The 11248-nt window shown below is 41.1% G+C and overlaps 1 pseudogene; it reads right to left on the bottom strand.

Moving 5' to 3' along the window:
• Nucleotides 1-339: 339 nt before the first annotated feature.
• On the bottom strand, nt 340-1266 carry LOC147701753 (uncharacterized; annotated as a pseudogene).
• Between the last annotated feature and the right edge of the window lie 9982 nt (nt 1267-11248).

The following is an 11248-nucleotide window of genomic DNA, read 5'->3' as shown; positions in this document are numbered from 1 at the left end:
TAGAACTGGATTTGGATGATGTACTACCTCAAAATGATAATCAGCCTTATCAACCCCATGCAAGATTACATGGACCGGAAGCAGCAGAGGGTAGAAGGAGAAGGGCAGAGATAACACAACATCACTTTTAAGAAAGGTAAGAACCACACAAGACATTCAGGTACTTGACTGTAAACTGTTTATTGCACAGAAATTAAAGTATATGCAGTTTTCTCTAAAAATTGCAATGCTTTTAGAACAAATTGTAAGTTTCTTCGCCTTTACTTTAAAGCAGAAAGCAATGCTTTTTAAATCAGATGGTCATCTTTTTGACAAAAATGTAACTTCAAAAGTACCATACTATTTTGTACGTCCACGCACCCCTAATGCTTTGCCTGTACTTATCATATTGCCCATGGGATTGTAGCTTGATGTGTATTTTTTCCTGTTGCTACGGTGTGCCGCAGATAACACTGGGTCAAGTATGCCCCTGACATTTCTGCCAACATCACTACCCCCAATTTGTGGCTGGTTAGCAGGTGCTGCATCACTTTGTATTCTTTTTACAACATTATGGAGTTTCCCCATTCCCCTGGCAATCTCTCCACAAATTTGTTTCATTTCCAGTTGCAAGTCAACTGTCTGCTTGCAGAGTTGAGCAGTAGTGCTTGAAAGCCAAGACATTCCCCTGGTGTGACCCTGCATGCAGGTCATTGCTCTAAGATGCCTCTTAGCACTTCCCCCTTGCTGTGACTGTATTACTGTGCACAGTGTCTCCAAAGATGTTGCAATGCGGTCTAGCTTATCTGATGTTGTTCTATGCCCTTTATCAATTACATTTGCCATGTATTTAATACTGTTGTGCATTGCACCAATCTCTTTGTCGATGTGACCAGGTTTTCCCTTCATGACTGTAATATCTTTGCCTTATAGGCGCTGAACTTTAACAATTTTATCCTCAACAACACTGCCGGTGCTGCTCTCCTCTACAGCTCTTCCTCTTTGTGACGCATGTGACCGGCGCCTATAAAACTGTTGGAGTTTATTACGCCTGCTCTGCATTGGGTTAGAGGTTGCTGGTGTTTCAACAATCTGCAGTTCTGGGACATTAACATTTGGAGTTTCATCACTATCAGACTGCTGCAGTTGGCGCACTCTGTATCTTTGCCTTCTTTCCAAAATTAAGGTTGATGAAGTTGCAGCATTTGACTCATCTGTGTCTTGTCCATCTTGAGTATTAAACTCTGTCAATTAATTTTCAATTATTTCTTGTAGTGTATCTATGATTGAAATAGTGCAAACAGTGTGTTACTTTCAAATTTGCACTCTTTAATACTTTCTTCAAAATTGCTTTTCAAATAAAAATCACTTGCTGCATGGTTACTCTGGTCTCCTAAAATGCTATCATTTATTTTTTTAAACTTTGCTTATCAATTGTATTTGGAATTTTAAAAAAAGACTACAACTCCCATGATGCACTGCTTCATGACTTAAAATGGGTAATTTACAGGTTTTGTAAATGTAAAAGAACTACTAGATGAGAGCATTGAAAATTAAGCAGCAACAAGATCATTTTAAGGCCTCTTGCAATCACTTTGCACATTTTAAAAAACATTTTCAAAAAATCTTACCTTCAGAAGGTCCAACAGGCTCTGAGGTATCGATGTCAATTACTCCAACAACAGCCTCAGTTAAGTGTTCCTTCAACCATGTCTTCCAGGGGGGTATTGGGCCTATCCCTGGGGGTTCCTCCACCAGTCCTTTTGGCAGCTTCATCCTGGTTGCTATTCTTTCCTTGGCACGACTGCGCAGGTCGTACCAGTGTTTCTGTAAGTTGTTTATATCACGATGTGCAACACCCACAGCATTCACCTTTGCTTGATAGCAAGCCAGTGATTCCTTTTCACTGCTTCAGGCACCTTCAAAGATTGTTTACCAAAAAGTTGGTCCTGCCTCATAGTGACCTCCTCAATAAGTATTTCCAGCTCCTGGTCACTGAATTTAATTTTTCTTTTCCTGGCTTGGAATTCTTCTTCAGCATTTTCAGTAGCCATTTCTCTAGAAGCTGCAGACACACACGCTACTGCAGGTCCTCCAGGCTGAGCTCCCACTTCCAACTGCCAAACCTCCACTTCAAACCTGGAAGCAGCTGTGTGCAATTACTCTCCTGCCTTCCTGGTTGTAATCTCATTGTGATTCAGCATGTGTGCATTTTCGCAATTTGCACAAATCATGCGATTTGGTAAAAATTGCGATTTTTACCGAATCGCTAAAAAATTGCAAAAAACATCATGCATTCCAAATTGCAATTCCTTATTTGCGATTCCTTAAAAATCGGAAATAAGGAATCGCAATTTGAAACGTTGATGCATGTGCCCGTATGTGCCTTATTTAGAATTAGGTGTATGGGATACTCCGCCAAGACGTTACTAGACAACTTGTCTGCTGGATTAGAAATGCCATAGGCTATAGTGAATACTGTGACAGGACATATGTTACGCTTATGACAGAGTATCCCCCACCGCAAACTCGAAATAAGAACCTAGAACTCCTTATGCATATGCTATGAGTTTTTTCATAATTTAATTCCATCCCCTTGTATTTTCAGCTGGTAAAACATTTTCTAGCAAACCAGTACATACTGCCACAAAGGTATTTGTCTACCAACACCTCATCACTCCTTTGGTTACTAATGTGCTTGTGCGCTTTTAAACTTCTTTATACTTGTTTGTCCTTTGTATCATTTCCAAAGGACGATAGCAGGTTTGAATTTTGTTACACCGGTGACCTGGGTATGATTGTTACAGTTTATAGAGTAGAGCCACCCAGTAATCCCACCGGGACTGGGTAATATCAGATAGATAAGCTAAATGTCCAGGTAGGAGTCATTCAAAACAACCACTTTGCATTTATAAGTGTCACCTGAGTGATCACACAAATCAATAGAGTAACCAAAGGGCTTATATCAAAAATATATTCAATTTATTTTTGATTCTCAATTTTTGGTTTTTTAAATACATGGAAAAAGTTTCAAAACTGGCAACAGACAGACTAACATAACATGTAAACTGAATGATAGTCTACATACACCTACAGCATAGTATGTGGCTACGTTCTATAGACCACATCAAAGTAAGTATTTACACATAAGAATTCACAAATCAATTTGTACAGTGAATTATACAGTGTATTGCATGTCAGGTGTTAAGCGTCGACGTTTCGGTCCATGCTGGTCAAGTCGATCCGTCGGACCATCTTCAGGACAAAGACGTTGCACAGCAATGTCTAGTACAAACACAATAATAACAATAATAAACCCTGAGGCACACAGGAGACCAATATCCAGCTCAACACAAAAAACCAACACAAAAAACCAACAAAGTGAAACCTGATTACGAGTTAGATACTAAAAATCACACCACATGAAACACTTACCGCATGCAACCAGTAAGCATGCGGGTACAAACTTCGTGAGGTGATGTATCTCTATGACTAGTGCTATACATCTCACCGCATGCAACAATCATCGCATGTAAGCCCAAGTGAACACGAGGGTGTATCTATAACTTGTTCCAGAACTTCTCAGCACCAAAATGACTGAGCAATACTCACGAGGATAAAACGCCACTCAGGTCGTTCTGTTTATAAGTCAAAACAAAACATAAAACATTAATTCCAGGGGGACATTCCTAAATAGTGCCTGCAACTGCGTTATCCTGCACCACTACACCAAATAACAAAGACCAACTCACATGTCAAACTGTCGCCACGGAATCTACAAACAAATGACAAGGGGAAGCATTAGCGCGTTCGCCTGCACAATCAGGCATATAATAATTCAAAAAACGAACCAGGCTCCAGAAACGGAGCAGACGAATAAGACTTACTACAACAGCAGCTATGCGCCGGCTCTCAAAAGTCCGTGCTCGTTCACCGGTGAATACTCGGGACGCCAGGACATTGTGATTTTTAGTATCTAACTCGTAATCAGGTTTCACTTTGTTGGTTTTTTGTGTTGGTTTTTTGTGTTGAGCTGGATATTGGTCTCCTGTGTGCCTCAGGGTTTATTATTGTTATTATTGTGTTTGTACTAGACATTGCTGTGCAACGTCTTTGTCCTGAAGATGGTCCGACGGATCGACTTGACCAGCATGGACCGAAACGTCGACGCTTAACACCTGACATGCAATACACTGTATAATTCACTGTACAAATTGATTTGTGAATTCTTATGTGTAAATACTTACTTTGATGTGGTCTATAGAACGTAGCCACATACTATGCTGTAGGTGTATGTAGACTATCATTCAGTTTACATGTTATGTTAGTCTGTCTGTTGCCAGTTTTGAAACTTTTTCCATGTATTTAAAAAACCAAAAATTGAGAATCAAAAATAAATTGAATATATTTTTGATATAAGCCCTTTGGTTACTCTATTGATTTGTGTGATCACTCAGGTGACACTTATAAATGCAAAGTGGTTGTTTTGAATGACTCCTACCTGGACATTTAGCTTATCTATCTGGGTATGATTGGGCATCTTTGGGTCAAGGTCCTACCATTCTTTTGCCATTTCTGTTGAGAAATTTATTTGGAAAACCATGTGTTGTACTGGTCTGTGCTGTGGATATCATTTATTACTAATGTCTATTATTGGTTTTAGGTGCAAACATGAGAAGAACCCATAAATGTGCCTTTGGTCCTCACGTCCTGAAGAAATTGTCATACATTCCCAGGCAATTAAGTATGTCAACCTTACCCTTATAAGGATTTTTCACGTCAATCAGATTTTAATATGTACAGTGGATGGTGCAGTCACAGGGCCTGTATTATTTTTGAAAATAAAACAAACAATCACCTTTCACCGTGGGAACTTTCTCATATGGCGATGGGAACCTTGAACACTTTTCAGTAACCCTGATCGTCATTAGCATGGAAAACAGCTATATGTCCACCCATATGAATTAGACAGACGGACATACAGCCAATCCTCTGATGGCCCTTACTCCTTAGGGCCATTGGACGAGTTTGATTGATTAGTCTCCATCATCTGAAAGGTAGAACATATTCTTGGCAGGCAGGGAACTAGGAACAGTTATCAGTTGGTGATGATGTGGTTGTACTTACTAAGATTCAGAACTTGACTACCAAGCTACAGCATTCAGGATTTAATGTAATGTGTCATACTAATTAAACAGCACATTGGAATAACCTAAGCTTGACAGATCTAGAGCTTTTTAAGCCAATAGCCTTTGGGATAGTCACAGGTGAGGTAAGACCCAACATAGGCTTCTCATAGTGTAGAATGCCAGTTTGGTAACTTAGTTAACCTGTGGTTGGAGTGAGAAATTGAAGTCCATTAACACATCCAGGTTCTTTACTTGTGTAGAGGCCATTGGTGGTGGCCCAACTTCCTTATCCAAAAGAGAAGTGGGATCATATTTTTGCCATGCTCCAAAAGTTTAGATCTTCATTTAGCACATTCAAGTCCCTTGGTCGCATCCAAATGCCAACTGCTTGCAGGCATTGGCTTGGATATCACAAATCACGGTCTAATAGGCATATGCATCAACGTTTTTTGCGAGCGCAAATGGTGCAATTCACAAAATCGGCCATTTGCATAGGCTTTTGAGAGTCCCTATTTGCGATTCCTTAATAATTGCAATTAAGGACTCGCAAAAGCTTTTCTTGATGCATGTACCCCTAAAAGTCTTTCCAGGTGTATTTACCGCTGTAGTCGTAATAAGTGTGTTGAAAGAATTGATGTGCTCTGAAAGTGTGGACATGTAAACATTTAAAAGCTGCAGGTGGATCGTTATTGACTCTTGAGGGACATCAACCAGATTAGTGAATGGTGATGAGCAGAAAGGAGAAAAAGTAACCATATGGACTCTGGCTGCCAGGTGGGTCTAATAGAATTAGGAACAATGGCTTGAATGTAATATTACCTTATCTTTGGAGCAGTAGTTGATGGTCAATGGTGTTGAAAAGCATGACCTTGCCGTTAGACTCAATGATGTTCTTAAGACTGCCCCAGATTGCAATTAGCACTTATTGTGTGCCTTTAACGGGCAGGAAAAGAATTCTCTTTATCTGAATGAAGGCTGTTTTGTTCAAGGAAGCCAGAGATTTGGAAACAAACTTGTAACTCTCTTCCGATTACTTGGTCTGACCATCACTTGATACAATTTCAAATTTCTTGCTCACCTACCCCAGCCATACCAGGACCGAAATCCTCCAAATTCATGTGTTCATGGAGGGCAGTTGCACCTGATTCCTTTGCAGAACTCTGTAAACTCATTTCTACGACATCATGTGAGGACATTGACGAGACTGTGAAACGTATCATGACTCCCTCTCTAGGGTTTTTGACCTAATGACCTCAGTCAAAAAAGTCCCCACCATAGCAGCAGAACTGCACGCCCCTTAGTACACTAACCATTTACATGATTTTAAATCTATGTGTAAACGCTCTGAGCATAGATGGAGTACCACCAAACCCCTAGCTGACAAAGAAGCTAAACAACTGATATTAATCAGCTATCACAAGCATTACAAGATAGCTCACAGGGACTACCTCTTGGCTACTATTGATAATGCGAGCTGTTCAATTAAAGAACTCTAAACAGTTGAATAGTTTTATTTAATTACATGCTTTCACGCAGTCTATCCTGGCCTCTCAACAATTGTGTGATTCATTGGCAGACTTTTTTGAGGATAAAATCAACCTCATTCATAAGGCCCATCCTTAAGAAACCTCAGCTAACTCAGGGACTCTTTTCAACTATCGCCCAATCTCCTTGTTACCATCACTTGCAAAAACTTTAGAAGGGTATGTCAATTCCCAATTGTCAACATTTCTTGAAGGCTATAAAATCTTAGACAACTCACAGTCAGGATTCAGAGCATCCCATAGTATGGAGACTGCTCTGGTGGCAGTCTCTGATAATGTTAGACCATCTTTAGATGCTGGGACTGCGATCATGCTAGTCCTAGACTACTTGTCTGTGGGATTTGAAACAATCTCTCATTCCATTTGTATCCACAGGTTGTATGAGGCTGGCATATTTGGCAGTGCCTTGCTTTGGCTCAGGGATTTTTCAGACAACCGAACCCAAAATATCTGTCTTGACTCTTTCAGGTCTAAAAACGTAAGAATTAACAAAGGAATTTCACAGGGTTCCTGCCTGAGACCGACTCTTTTAATATTTATATGACACCTCTAGCACAGATAGCAAGAAAGTATGGATTTGAGATCATATCCTATGCAGATGATATGCAATTGCTTATCTCCTTTGGACCTGACTTCACAAAAGTTCAGTTGCAGTTCTCCCACTGTATCCGTGAAATTGTGACATGGATGGCCAATAATTGTATCCTGTTGCACAGCGATAAAACAAAGAGTCTACTTTTTGGCAAGACTCTGGAAATTGGGCCAGCTCACTTATGGCCACCTGAGCTTGGCTCAGCTCTCGCTTCTAAATAGGTAGGAAAAAATCTTGGGATTAAAACCGATCAATCACTATAGATGAAATCCCAGATTGACTCTATGTGTGGTAACTACTATGCCAACATGTGGCGCTTAAGGAAGACTTTCCGATGGCTTCCCCTCAGATATAGAAAGTCCCTAGTCTAGGCTCTCATTATCAGTTTCCTGGATTATGTTAATGCACTTCTTGGAGCAGCTAAGCATACCTTAGTATCAAAATTCCAAGTGGTGTAAAATACTGCTGCTCAGCTTATCTGTAACTTGTCCCGCTGTACCTCCATGGCTCCTATTTTAAGAGACCTTTACTGGCTGCCTTAACAAAAATGTATATTCTTCAAGATATGTTGCCTGACACAGAAAGCCTTAATCAAGACCTTGCCCACAACTTGCATTTCAATCTTTGCTTGTTTCAGCCCTCTCGGATTTTAAGATCTTCCAACTTGTCCTATCTAAAAATACCTCGCAGCCGCACAACCAGATTTGGCAGTAGATAATTTTCCTATTTGGCGCAGTCTTATTGGAATCGACTTCCTTGTATATTTGGGTATGTGAGGATCATGTTAAATTCAAGAAATTATTAAAAAAACGTGACTGTTTAATCTGTCTTTAAAAGGCTCTGGTGACTGTTCATGCCAACCTGCTGTGCCTAGCGTCGAGATGTTCCTCAAGGAGTGAGTTGTGCACAATACCAAGTTTCCATACATTCATACACATGTTCTGAATGTGCCTCTGTTACCAAATACACTTGATCACGTTCTTGCTTCTTCAGCAAAAGCTTAATGTAGGAGGTTTTTAGTTTATAGGTGGTCATTATGGACAAGCCAAGAGTTAATGATCGCTGTGGACAAGATGGTAGTAAGAAACAATAGCAGAATGTTTTTGAACATATTTTGGGGCTTGATATGGCTAGTGACTAAAGTAAAATGTTATAAACAAGGGGTAACCCAAATGAAGTCAAAGGACCTGGGTATCAAGTATTATAGAAAAAGTGGTCCTAGACATTAATTCAACATACACAATATTGATATGAATTACTTGTTCATTTCACTTCAAATAACCACCTGAATCAATCTGTAGTGGTAAAAAATAAATCAACCAAAAGAACACATATTAGCCCAAAGTATTTGATTATGCAGGAAGGCCTGAAAAGAAGAAAAAGAACAACTGTAGGGTATATTACAACCAGCGATAATTTTTGTCTCTAACTTGTTTAGAGACAAAAATTATCGCCGCACATCGGCGATTTTTATCGCAGATAAACCTTGCTATTAGCAAGGTTTATAGCAAATGCGATAAAAAACGGCCGCAATGCATGAATATCGCTGAAAAGTCAGCGATATTCATGCATTATCGAGCAAATGCTCTTAGCCATGTTATCCACCTCCAGTGCTTAATTTGTGCCGGTGCTAAGCACCGGCACCTTTTTATCAGGGCCGGGTCTACACTGCCACATTACATAACTGCAGTCTGCACGTCATGTGAAAGTAAAAATTAAATATAATTGCCGGTTTACTGCATGCAGTTTTGTGCAACACTCTGCTGCAGTTTGAGACAGTCTCCAGTCCTTCGCTGAAGAAGAAGAGTGTTAATGACGACATGCAGTGCGACTGCTGAGAAAGCGGCGCGTAGTTAGCCAGATAAATAACTGCAATTGAAAGCAAATGTTAAATGGAGTGTTTCCGGTGGGCGGGCCACTCATTTGGGCTGCATTTAGTTGTATGGTGGTGGTAGGGGGCTACGGCGGGCTGCGTGTGCCGTGCGTAACATTTACCCTTCAACGGATGGTGGACCACGCCCACACACACTGCAGCGGATGAGAAGCAGCAGCAGTCAGCACGACCACTAGCTGGGCCCTTTTATTCAGCTACGCAACGGGCCTCAATAAAGAAAGTGCTCTGCCACCAGTCCACACGTGATGTGCAATGCTCAAGCCCCGGCACGGCCCGCCCGGGGCTAACTGGCATAATCCATTACTTCAGCTCAGGCTGCGTAGCCCTGCTTTCAGCAATGTTTGACAACTCCGAGAACTATAACTATGTGCCTGCCAGATGGGAGAAAGCAGGCAGGGCAGGTGCCCCAAGGCTGCAATGGAATTCCTTTGGCCCTGAGACCTGGCCTGAGACTGAGTAATCAGCGCGCTCATCGGGAGCACTCAGTAGGCCAAATTGTGAATGACACACAATAATACATGGATGAATTGGGTGGGGGCTCACTGAAAACACATGTCCTCTTAGAAACAGAAAAAACAAGCATTTGCGAGTCTGTCAGCTATTGTCCACTGCCACACACAGCCAGTCACACTCACACGCTTACACACCTTCTCGTCTGGACTTTAATGTAACACAATACAGAAATAACACTACTTTTCATAGGAGCGTGAGTCGCAAGAGCCCTGCTTCCAGCATAGTGTATGCATGTACAGCTCTCATATTACAGCCATAATAACGGGCTGTACCTGAGAAATTAGGTTTTCTGCAGGAAACATCGGCATATTAGTTAATGGCCCCGTTGTGCTGTGCTGGGTTTTTACTTAAGTGTTCCCGAGGCCGGTAGGAAATAGATTGGGTGGTGTAAATAAAAGAAATTTAAATGTACAGGGATTCTCTGATGAAGCTCTGACCAGCATCAGACATTCACACAGAATTCCACAGGAGCCTCGAAGACTGACAGGTGCCTCTCTGACACCTCGGGACCTTAGCGCTGGTAGACTGAAACACACGTATTTCGAATAGATTATTCCACACCATTGATTCCTTTAAACCGATTTTAAGTAGTGCAGTCTTTGATTACTTAAACTGTGCTTAATAAATGCACAGTGTTTAAAATGGCGCAAAATATTTTGACTCCAATATAATCACAACTAAAGTGAGGAATTATGTTAACTCAGAGTGGCGCTGCAACAGGGCAGTGTGCCCATATGCAAGGATGCCAAATGTCCCATGGTCCGCAGGTAAACAGACTTAATTGTGGTCCAGTGCCACTGCACTTGCTGCACTAATTACACTATGGCTGAGCTTACACACTTTGCACTAAAAAGAGGCAGCAAATTAAGCACTGTATTTATTTCTGAACTGGCAGTCAACAGACTGGGAGAACCCAGATTCTAGGCACCAAACATCCACTTGTATTATAACAAATGTAGATCAAAGAATAAATAACCGAGCCCGGTCTCTATAGACCTCTTGAAATCAAGTACAATCCACAGGCACACTCATTTTCCATTGATACAAAACCGTATTTAATTTATTTTGAATATTCTAAAGACACACCAATCTCTTCACCCTGCTGCTCTTTGGAATCTCTTTTATTGTCTACACAGAGACTGCTTGACAACATCAATTAAACTCCTTATCTCTGTGGAATTCTAGGTACATAAGTGACTGCAAGTACATATGCATGCCTGTGTATGTGAAGGTGGGGGAGATTCTGTGTGCCTATTGAGTGTGGGCATGTGTATATGTTAAAGTGTGTGCGTCTGTGTGTATGTATGTATGCATGCATTCGTGTGTTTGTGTATGTGAGGTTGGCAGCTATTCTGTGTGCCTATGAGTATCTGCATGTGTATACATGTAAGTGTGTGCATCCCTGTCTGTGTAATTGTGTGCGTCCATTTGTTTAAATGTAAGCGGCACTGCGAGTTCGCGCGGGTCGGTCTGTTTTCAGCTGTGTGTGGATAGATGGGTAGCTGGGTTTCTGTTAATTGAATGAGAAACATACATTCGCGTAGGAACTATCAGATAGAGTAATACAAAGACGTACACTGGTGGCACGTTGGCAGAT

This window comes from Lissotriton vulgaris, chromosome 7, assembly GCF_964263255.1.
Source record: "Lissotriton vulgaris chromosome 7, aLisVul1.2, whole genome shotgun sequence".
Lineage (NCBI taxonomy): Eukaryota > Metazoa > Chordata > Amphibia > Caudata > Salamandridae > Lissotriton > Lissotriton vulgaris.
Note: the sequence above shows the minus strand (reverse complement) of the source record. Positions and strands in the feature narration are given on the sequence as shown.